The following is an 11,771-nucleotide window of genomic DNA, read 5'->3' as shown; positions in this document are numbered from 1 at the left end:
GTGTGGCCTAATATGCTAATGAGTTCCTGCTGGGCTTTTTCTACAAAAAGAGCCCTGGCCATGATGCTTGTAAGCATATAGGTCCTTGGTCATGCACACACTCACACTCACACAAAGCTGTCACGCCACACACAAGCCGGGTAGCCATGTTTGTCTGTAGCAGTAGAAAAGGGCAAGAGTCCAGTAGCACCTTAAAGACTAACAAAATATGTGGCAGGGTATGAGCTTCCAAAGAAGTGAGCAGTGCCTCACAAAACTCACACCCTGCCACAAATTTTGTCAGTCTTTAAGGAGCTACTGGACTCTTGCTATTTCCTATACCACACACACACAGAGCACTTGAAGGACTATAAGGCCCTGATTAATGGCCTCATTTAGTAGGAAATGGTTTAACATCTCCTCGTGGGGCTGAAATAGGGGTGAAATAGGTGGATTTGTGACCGAGTTAGGCAGAAAGACAGAAGACCGTGTTGAATGTGGAGGTGGCTGGAGAACGCTGCTGAAAGTTGGCAGAAGTGACTTCTAGGATGTTTGGGCCTTGAGTTGACACTTCTTTAAAAGTCACACTGCCTATGTGCTTGCTTCCTTCCCATCATCTACTCAACCATTTATTATGAAAAACACCATGGTGGCTCCTACATGGGGATGGGATTTGGAGATTCCCCTTTTGTTGGTGTGGCTGTAGATAAAGTGCAGCATCAATGGAGCTTCCACACAGTAGGATTTTCCACACTTTCCCTGCCCTAATTCCCCAGGTGGCCACACACACCCCTCAGCAACCAGGGCTTTTGCAATTTTTTAAAAATTGTCACGAGAATATCATTATATCATTGGACTGGTGCTACTATATTTGTAACAAGCTCTCTGAATTCCCAGCTGTCATTTTTAAAAAGTGACTAGCCCCACCTCTTGCAAAGATGCCTTTTTCCTTATGTCTCCACAAGGGAAGGAGCCAGGGGCTTACTTTTTAATATAAAAGCTGAGAATTCAGAGAATCTACTACACCTCTTGTTACTACCGTATATTCTAGTGCCGGGTTTTTTTAAAATTAAAAAGCCCCCCCCCCCCCCGGAGGCAGAAAGGAGCCGCAGGGAGGAAAAGTGGTTGCCATGTGGTCAGAAAAATCCTCATTTCTCCACCCACACAGCAGCCTTCTGGGCTTTAAGGCAGTCTTTCCAAAACTTCAGAGCCAAGCGTAGGGTTGCCAACTTCCAGGTAGTGGCTGGAGATCTCTCGCTATTACAACTGATCTCTGGGCAACAGAGATTGATTCACCTGGAGAAAATGCCGACTTTGGAGGATGTCCTCTATGGCATTCTACCCCACTGAGGTCCCTCCCCTCCCAAACCCCACCCTCCTCAGCCTCCATCCTCAAAATACCCAGGTATTTCCCAACCTGGACCTGGCTACTCAAGCCAAGTAGGTTTGAGAAAGATCAGAGGAAAGCCAGGCAACCCCCTGGAGGTGCAGGAATACACCAGGAGTATTCTGTGGGGAAGCGGGGAGGGGGGGGATCTACTTCCTAAAAGCACTGAACTCAGGATGGATAAGCCCTGTAGAAATGGCCTTTGTCTCTATTATTCTTTCCTAACATGGACACCATAAAGCTGCTCCTGGAATTTTCCCGCAGCTCAGAAAAGTGTGGATTTCAAAGCAATATAAGGCAATAAACATGGTATTTTAAGTACCGCTTGCAAATATCCCTTAAGAGCCTGTGATTCTCATGTAGTGATAGAATATATTATTTAGAGACATTTCCTTCTATTTAGTAGTGTTAAGGAATTGGTCATTTGCAGACTTACCCTAAGATCACATGAGCTTAGCTAATCCTCAAACGAGTCTGAGACGGCTGTACAAGATCTTTTAGTTGCTCTTCATAGTAAATCATTTTAATGCCATTTAATCCTTGTGTTAGCCTATGTTAGTGCACTCTGTTTTTACTCACAACAGGAGCTTGTCTATTAGGAATACACGTGGGATGCAGAAAAACACCCCCACTCTTCAAAATGTTCCGTAAAGCCCATATTTCTCACAAAAGCTTTGTCCTAAGCCAGAGGGCTTACCCCAGTCAAAATGAACCTGACCTCCTTGTTGCCCCTGCCTGCTCTAGCCCTTCTCTGTTGTTCATTCCCCTTGGACTGCAAGCTCCTTAGACAGAGGGACTTTGTCCCTTTCAGTTATGGGGCTTTGTAGAATGACATGGAAGCTTCTGATGTTGAATGGTGACGATCATTACATATTTCAATAATAAATCATAAAGTACAAAACAAGGGTTAGCTGGAAAGTGACATGAAGAACTTTCTGGAGCTTGTCGCAAGGCAAATCAAACCTGGTTTCCATGAAGTACAATTAAAATATTGTGAAGAGGGTGAACTTTGGCTAGATTATATAGTACAGTGTATGGTAAGCACAGGGAATACTACAGCAACTATCAAAATGGTGATAAACCAAGGGGGATTCTGAGGCTATATAGTGAAAATGGAACAAAGAGCTAACATAGTCCTCTTGGACAACTTAAATGAGAATGTTTATTACTCAGGGAGCATGGTGTCTGCAATTGGAGTGGGGGGGTGGATAACCACAGGCAATGATATACAGGGGTAGCAGGTTAAACTCAGAAGACTTTTGATATCCTGCTGGGATGGTATAAATTAAAGAGGTTTTAAAGAAGGAATTAAAAAGTCCTGATAAGGATGTAAAGAGACATGGGAATACAGGAAGCTATCAGGCTTTTACATTAATGTGTTACCCAAGGATGTTATAAAGAGATTTCATTAGCTGTTTAACCCTTTTATTAGCTGTCCTTCAAAGTGAAACACTCAACAAGATATTTACAGTGCAATCCTAAACAGAGTTACACTGTTCTAAGCCTGCTGAAATCAACGGGTTTAGAAACATCTAACTCACTACAACCTAAGGTAGATCCAGGTGGGTAGCCGTGTTGGTCTGAAGCAGTAGAACAAAGTTTGAGTCCAGTGGCACCTTGAAGACCAATAAAGTTTGATTCAAGGTATACGCTTTCATGTATCAGAAAGGAGAACTTTGTTCTACTCCCTAAGGTATCTCTTAAGATTTCACTGTTAGTCATTTGCGGTGGGGCTCAGTTATGAAGCTACAACAGAACATCCAGGATTACAAAGTTTAAGAACCAATGGTTTACAATATAGCCTGTCCTTTACTGCTGCTCAACAGACCATTGACAAATTGCCCTTCTGGCAGCAGCCACATCCTGCAAAAGCAGTAATGGGGGGGGGTTTAACAAGGGCACTTGTCCCAGGTACTACCTGGACTTGGCACGAGCATCAAAGATCACTGCATTAGTAATATAATGTCAAGTTATTTAATATTTTATTGTTTTCAAGAAGATCAATGAAAAACCAGGTGCCAACTAGCATGGAGGCTTAGGGAAGGTAGTAGACCAAACTCACATGGCAGATGCCTTATACCAAGTCTGAGAATTGGTCTATCAGAGTAAGTGATGTCTGCTCTGACTGACAGCAGCTCCCTGAGCTTTCAGGCAGAGCTTTTTCGCATCACTCACCACCCAAGCCTTTTTACTGGAGATGGCAGGGATCAAAACTGGGAATTTTGGGATGCAACGCAGACACTCTACCATTGAGCTCCAGCACCTCGCCAAATCAGAGTGGCCCCCTTGCAGCTTGTTGTCGGCTCTATACCTGCAGCCAAACACAGTAAAGCCCTTCAGCCACTAAATACTGGTCATGGCAGAGAGATAACTAGAGATATACAAGTGGGAGGCCCGCAAGACTCAGAAGGGGAGAAATCCCATCTTCCGTCCCCCATCGCAATTCCAGGCCCCACCACCCACCTGCAGTGACAGAGTGGTTATCTGGGAGACACTCTGAGCCCAGAGTGGGTCCTGGCGTGGCTCTCCTGGGTGCTCCACTGGTGCGGCCAGGCCTGGAGCCTCTTCCAGTGTCCGCTGCAGTAGCAGCCAGACCCCAAGCGGCTCCTGGAGCCTCCACTGCACGGCGGTTGGGCCCATAGCTGCTCCTGGCATCCTCTGCCTTGGCAGTAGGGCCCAGAGTTAACTTTTGAAGTGGCGGTGGCCACCACCCGTTCAAGTGTTTACTATGTTTTCTGGGCATGCACAGACAACATATTTTTTTTAATTTGTGGGCATTTAAACCCCAAGTTGGCAGAAAAAAATATGTTTAGTATCATTATGGTCCTGATCCATGGATTTAAGGACCCACAGAGGGGGGGCCATATGTCACTATCAGATATATCACTAACATAAGACATCCCTGACCTAGATAGCCTAGGCTAGCCCAATCTCTTCAGTTCTCAGAAGCTAACCAGGGTTGCCCCATGGTTAGTACTTGAATAGGAAACCACCAAGGAAGTCCAGGTAGGGTTGCCAGGCAGAGGATGGGGAGTAAGGTTGCCAGATCCAGGTTGGAAAACTCCTGGAGATTCGGGGGTGGAGCCTGGGGAGGACAGGGACCTCAGTGGGGTACAATGCCATAGAGCATCTATTTTCTCCAGAGGAACTGATTTCTGTAGTCTGGAGAGGCACTGTAATTCCAGGAGATCTCCAGGCCCCACCTGGAGACTGGCATCCCTAAGTCCAGAGTTCCTATGCAGAGGCAGGCAATAGCAAACCACCTCTGAATATCTCTTGCTTAGAAAACCCTACGGGGGTCACCATAAGTTGTCTGGGACTTGACGGTACTTTCCACCACCGCCGGTACAGTCCACAGTTCCAACCCATTATCCAAGTTATCTGTCTGAGCCATTTTGTTACCATACAAGCCTATTCCCTGTGTTTAAAAAGCCCTCGTGAATAATTCAAGAGCTGGCCCATCTGATCCCAGGCAAAATTCTAAGTGCTGGGTCTCACTTTTGAAGCGGCAAATGGCTGGGAGCCAGGGTACCTGAAGCGTCACCTCCTCCGGAACTATCCGGCCCAGCCCCACTGTCTGTGCCCCCACCTTTAGAGGTGAGATGGTTTTTTCATAAATGGCACCCCACCTGTGGAAGGCCCTTCCCCTTGAGGCTCACCTAATGATTACCCTAGTATCTTTTAGGCACCAGGCCAGAATATTTATTTTTACCCAGGCTTTTAATTAAACAGTTTGAGTGTTTAAAATTGCTTTTATGATCTTCTTTAGCCTTAGGACTATTTTACAAGGTTATTTTAGGCTGCTAGATGACTTGTGCTGTTCTTATGCTCTGGCTAGTTTTATTAATTTTAATGATTTTATGCTATTTTATGATTTTATAATGTTTTGAACACACATGAATACACGTAGCCTCATACTGAATCAGACCATCGGTCCATCAAAATCAGTATTATCTTCTCAGACTGGCAGCAGTTCTCCAGTATCATATCACCCACTACCTGATCCTAGATATACTGGGAGTTGGACCTGGGACCTTCTGCATGCCAAGCAGATGCTCTGCCTCTGAGACATGGTCCCCCCCACACACACACACATACACACTTTTGCTTTTGTGAGCCACCTCTAGCAGGTTCTCTGAAGAGGTGACAGATAAATGTTATAAACAAAGAAAGGAACAGCCATAGGGATAGCTGGCAAGTAATGGGGATCAAGGAGGAACGGAGGGCATGGGGGAATGTGGGGGGACAATGAGAAGATAGTGCAATGGAGATGGAGATGGCTGCCTCAGAAGCGAGAATACGTGATCACACTTACCTCCTGTCTGCGGAGCCCATCGCTGTATGCCCGTTCTCACTCAGCGGGCGTCGGCGGTTTGTTTGTTTTTTTAAACTCAGTTTGTGCATGTGCATAGGCAGCCATCCACAGAATGGCGATCTTCGCGCATGCGCAAAGCACCCCGTCCAGAAAAGCATGCCCTGAAGAGAGGACTTACCTTTAAAGTTTAAAGAGCAAACTGGCCTTCCTGAGGTCCTGGACTCCTCTAAAACCTTAAATTAAGGACCTTTTTCTTTTTTAAAAAACAAACACCGGGGCGAAGTTTCGCCCAAGCACATATCGCCAACCTAACAAAAACAATGGCGGGCAAAAAGCGGACGCCTCGGGCTTCCGAACGGAAGTGGCTAGACACCGGTGGAGAGCGATCAGACGGGGGGGGGGTAAATCGGTTACAACCGGAGCACTCAGGATACCACCACTTGGGGATACCACCACTTGGGGGCAGCTGTTCTACGTGTGAACGCCGGTAAGTACACCGATTCCAACCGGCACCTATACCGTTGTAAATGCCCCATCTGAATGCACCCATTAAGTAGTCCATCTGGGACTTATGACAATCAGCAACTTTTTTGCTGCTTTGTTTCTTTTGACTAGTATTCTCGCCATCTGTTATTCAGATAGACTTTTAGTTCCCCTGAATTTGCCCTCAGCAGGTGCAGGAAGTAGTCATTTAAGCTCTTAGGTGAGACATAAATATTCCTTCATTCTGATCTCAGGTCACAGATGTTATTATTTACCTCAGTTTCCCCCTCTGCAAAATGGAGCTAATAATCATCCTCAGTTGAGGACTGTGAAAATTAATTAGCTTCTACAGTGTTTGGAAAATTAAAAGAGCCAGTGTTTTATGCAGTCCTTTGAAGATGAAAAGTTCTTAGCAGCAGTGGAGGTATTCCCAAATTTGGTATCTTAGGCACATACGGCAGGTCTTTTTTTTTTTTAATCTGCTGTTTGTCTACTGTTGTGTGGCGTGTTTGAAGTGTGTAAAATTAATTACTTTTTTAAAAAAAAACAGTCCTGAGGGGAACAGGAGAAGGAGAAAGTCTGCTTTAATTCAAATGCAAGGGAAGAAAGTGTTTCTACAGAGAAAAGCGGGTACAACAGAGTCACTAATGGAGTTTTGCCATTTCCCCATTGGGAAGGAGGGAACGTTTTGTCATGAGCTGAGATGAATTTAATCCTGAGCTTTTGTTAAAAATGCCCTGTATATGTTCAGTGATCCCACCTGTGGGCTTTAAAATTGAGACCTAGGACAGAGTTCTTTAGCTTTGTAGGGACTGTAATATGAAAAGTGGGGCTCCCTAATAGACTGTAAAAGTAAAGCGGGGGGGCATGTTGTAAAAGGGGGAAAATGAGAACAAAACACAACATTGATCTTATGACATCCAGGATTCAAGGCAGAAATTCACTCCCAGGGTTGGCTCCAGATTTTGGGGGCCCTCAGCAAGGGGCTATCAGATGGGCACTGGGTCAAATTGATCCCCCTCCCTCCCTCTCTTCCTGTCTCTCCCCCCAGCTACAGAGAGTAGGCATAAGGAACCCACCACCAGAGCTCTGCCCCAAGGGAGACAAGCAGGTGGGAGAGCAGCAGTATAGCCAGCCACCCTCAGCAGCCACTGGCACTGGCACTGGCACATCCACCACCCTGAATGAATGAGCAAGCAAGGATGCCTGGAACTTGCTCTTCGGCTCACTCACCTTCTTCACGGCAAGGCAGATGGCAGCCATTCCTACTGCCACTCAGGCTACAACAGTGGGAAGCAGGTGCTATGTATCTCCTTCTGCTCTCTTGCAGAGGGCCTGCAAAAGGAATCATGCATTGCTGCCATCCACAGGAGGCCAATTCAGCCACCCCCCAAAGATAGAACAAGTGGTGACATCTGGCTGCTGCAGAGTGGCAGGCCAGGGATCAACAGCAGACCTGGTCCAATCGGTGATGGACATTCTTTTTTTAATTTATTTTATACATTTTTTTTTATCCCATCCTTCCTACAAGGGGTTCAAGGAGGCACACATGGTTCCACCTGCTTCCCTTTTATCCTTGCAACAACCCATGAGAGCTAGGTTGGGCTGAGATGGAGTGACTTGCCCAAGTTCCAACAAGCTTCATGACAAAGTGGGAATTTGAACCTATGTCTCCCTTAGCATTGTCTCTAGGTAAAGGCCTTTCCAGTCCATGAACACCTTGAATTGGAGATGTCAAGGGCTGTGTGCTCTAGATTTGAGCTATGGCTCCTCATGAAAGGGAAAGGTGATTTAGCCAGGATGAGCTAAGAGCTGTCACTCAGGCATGCATCCGGATGTTCCCAAAAACAGTGGAACACCCCCAAAATAAATGAAAAACATCAACTATAACTAACTGTAGCTAAGCTATAGCCTGGAAAAGAGTCATGTAGATAGGCCTGTATTCAATGGCACACTCAAAGCTAGAGTTTCTTTTTTCCACTGTAGAACACTAACAAGATTTTTGGCACCTGGCCCAAAATCCCAGATTTTCAGGCCACTAATCCAGTGCTCCTTACCTGGCAAGCACTCCTTCCTATCCGGTTCATTAACCGTAGGGATGTTCATAAGGAGATGGGATGGTGCTGCCTACTTTAGGTGCTGCAAGGCACAATCCTACTAGTGACACCTGTAGTTCGCTTCACCTGGAAAATGAACCCTAGAAGAAGAAGGGTCTGGATCTGTGCCAAGGCCACTCATATTATCTAAGTCCAAGTGACAAAGACATTGAGGCAACATGAAGGCATTTGCTTGTTCTTCTCCACATGACTGTTCAGAACTCACTCTGCTGCCAGTTCTTCCGTCTGCAGGGTGTTCTAGCAGCATGTTCGTGTCCCTGCTGCTCACAATGCTGGCAACTACTCAAGGACTATAACACAAACCATAAAAAAGATTGCTTTCAATAATTTAAAAGACAGCTCTACAGCTTAATATATTCAGAGTTGGAGGGAGACCCTTTCTGAAGCATGCACAATTAAAACAAACAGGCCGAGGTTCAGCTGCCTTATCCACAAACACTGTTTACTGAGAAGACTTGTGTGCCAGGAATAGAAGAGTACCATGGGTTTTCCTCACTGGGAATCAGAATACATTTGGCAAACCTTAGCACCAAACTGAGAAAAGCTTGCTATCGGCACCAGCCAGGCTTGAACTCAAAGCACCGAATTTGCACCCAGAGACTGCATCCCACAGGCTTTCAAGTTAACGCCATCCCCAAAGACTGTCAATGCTTCCATGTTCCTCATCTTGGAACAGTCTCTGGGCCAGCTATGTACAGAAGCCTTGCTGCTACCTTTTGTGCCTGGACCTCTGGCCCATTGAGCCTTACCTCCTCCTGTGGTCAAAATGGCACCTGCCCTCATATTTCCTAGTGAACATAAGAACATAAGAGAAGCCATGATGAATCAGGCCAGTGGCCCATCCAGTCCAACACTCTGTGTCACAGGTGCCATCAGGAGGGCCATCAGCAGGGCCAGAACTCCAGAAGCCCTCCCACTGTGGTCCCCCAAGCAACAAGAATACAAAGCATCACTGCGCCAGACATAGTGTTCCATCTGTACATTCTGGCTAATAGCCACTGATGGAACTCTGCTCCATATGCCTACGCTTGTAGCTACCACAACTTCCTGCGGCAGTGAATTCCACGTGATAATTACTCTTTGGTGTTCAGCTCCTTCTTCAAACAAAAAAACCAGCCCTGACTTTTCCCCGCCTAATTGAAGCAGGAGATGTTTCAGAACAGCCCAGTAGCCTTTGTCTGCAAGAAACACACATTAGGGAAACCAAAGCCTTGGAACCTCCCATTTTGTTCTAGCCTCTGATACTTGTTCTCAAAACTCCAAAAGTGCTCAGAAGTTCAACAAGGCTTGGGAACCCCGCATTAGATCATCTCTTGTAATCCTACTGCCTCTGACCAATCTCTCCCCACATCCTCCCACCCAGATGGACCTAATGACTGTTTACCCCTGCTTCATTCCTGATGACACCCTTCCGGCTTTCCAGTTATGCTTGGTAGGAAGGGAGAGTGCTCATGTCAAAATTTAACAGTGTGCCCAAACTTTATAAGCCTGCCTTACCATGGTGTTGGGTACTCCACTGGCATCATGTGCTTTTAAGGATATATCTGTCGCCACTTGATTGCAGCTAGGGGCTTGAAAGTGAAAACAAAGTTTTGCCTGAGCGTATCCTGCATCAGTATTCTTCATTACTCAATCCAAATGGGGATGCTGTCTGCCTTCCTATTGCAAAGACAAAACAGCTCAAACAAAAAAATGACTGTCTACAAGTATTCTTAGGAAAACCCCTATACAAATAGAAATGCTTAAGTATTTCCCATAGATAGCAATGGCTTATTATATATTCTGTGTATCCTACAGGATAATATTGGTTTTCATCATTGCATCAAATACAGAAAGGGTGTTCTACATGTTAAAGTTGATAAGGGTTGACACTGCATAGTATTAGGAAAGTACAGACAATACGAATCTGATCTCTAATGCTTACTTTTCCAAGGTGTTTGGGAGGATTGCTGTCATTAGTAATGATGATTTCTTTTTTGCATAACAGTTTACACAAACAAGATTATTCCCCAAAACACCGATTCCAATGCCCATTCCCCATCTCAGCTGTACTGTATGCGTCTCCCCAGCTTTTGGTAAAAAGTGGGTATCTAAGTAAAGTTGCAGCACTGAATGTGATCTGACAAAAGCAGATTTTACTAAAGGATGTAATTATTAGACAACATCAAAGTTAATTATTTTCTGCTGGGAGAAACAAACTTGAAAAAAGCAAAGTTTCAGTTTGACTGTTTTCCTTGTTGTTTATTTGAGCATGTTGTACTGTGAAAAAGGGTCAGGATATTCTGGCAACAAACTACAGATACTTCGTGTTCCTTATGTTGTGTGATTTTATAGTCATCAGGCAGACCAGAAATGGAAATAGTCTATTTCTCCCTTTTCCCCTCCCCTCTTCTTTGCATCCCAAAGTGTAAATGCCAACTCCTCTAGCCTTTGGAGTCATGCCATTCTTGTTTAGCTTGCTCATCTCAAACACTACTGTCTCCAAAGTGATCTGTATGGTTCATGGGGAAATGATCACATTTCCGTAATGCAACAAGAAGCACCAAATAACACTATAAATCTTTAGCTTACATCACCTTTAGGTAGCATTAAGCCTTGTCTGCATGCTTCTGCCATTAAAGTTACCTCAAAGAGAACAGAAATCCAGCAAATTGTTTATGTCCTTTGGATTTTAGACATCTTAGAAAAGTACTTTGCTGGATCTAACTAGTTTCCAAGTGACAGTAAGACTGTTCTCCTTACTGCTTGTTTGAATATGTTGTACCATTCAAATTAAAACATTTGATTAGCACCAACACACTTGGATTTGGCCAAAAAAAAAAAAAAAGCAACAAACCACACAGCTTCCCCACCATGACCACCACTCGTGAAGATTCAAAAGAACCAAGGAAAGTCTCTCTTTTGTAAGTTAACACCTGTTTCTGTCAGATGGGTTGGAAAACAGAGAGGAGGGAGGGGACTGGGAACAGCCATAGAGAAGCAACGCAGGCATGCATACCATAATAGTTGTAATACAATTTTGAATGATTTTGAGTGTTCAGTGAAAAACAGGTTTTTTAAAAAAGCATTCAAGAGTGCTGCTCACTCCTTGCAAACAAATAGCTGTCGGAACACAGGAGTGTTTGCTCGGGTTGCCAATCACCAGGTGGGGCCTGGAGTTCTTCAGAATCACAACCGATCTCCAGACTACAACGATCAGTTTCCCTAGAGCAAATGGCAGCCTCCAAGGGTGGGCTCTAAGGCATTATACCCCACTAATGTCCCTCTCCTCTCCAAATCCATGCCTCCCCCGGCTCCAGCCCCAAATCTCCAGGAATTTCCCAACCTGGAGCTAGCGATGCTAAGTTTGGATATGGAATTTTTTTTCCCCACATTGACCTGTGGCACACTGAAAGGGAACCTTTAAAACCTGAAAGGAGAGGTCAGAGCTTCAAAGCCAAGAGTCTGCCAGTTCAAATTCACTGTCATTTTCTGGGAGGTTGGAAAATGA

Source organism: Gekko japonicus, unplaced genomic scaffold (genome assembly GCF_001447785.1).
Source record: "Gekko japonicus isolate JY-2015 unplaced genomic scaffold, Gekko_japonicus_V1.1 scaffold342, whole genome shotgun sequence".
Classification (NCBI taxonomy): domain Eukaryota; kingdom Metazoa; phylum Chordata; class Lepidosauria; order Squamata; family Gekkonidae; genus Gekko; species Gekko japonicus.
Note: the sequence above shows the minus strand (reverse complement) of the source record.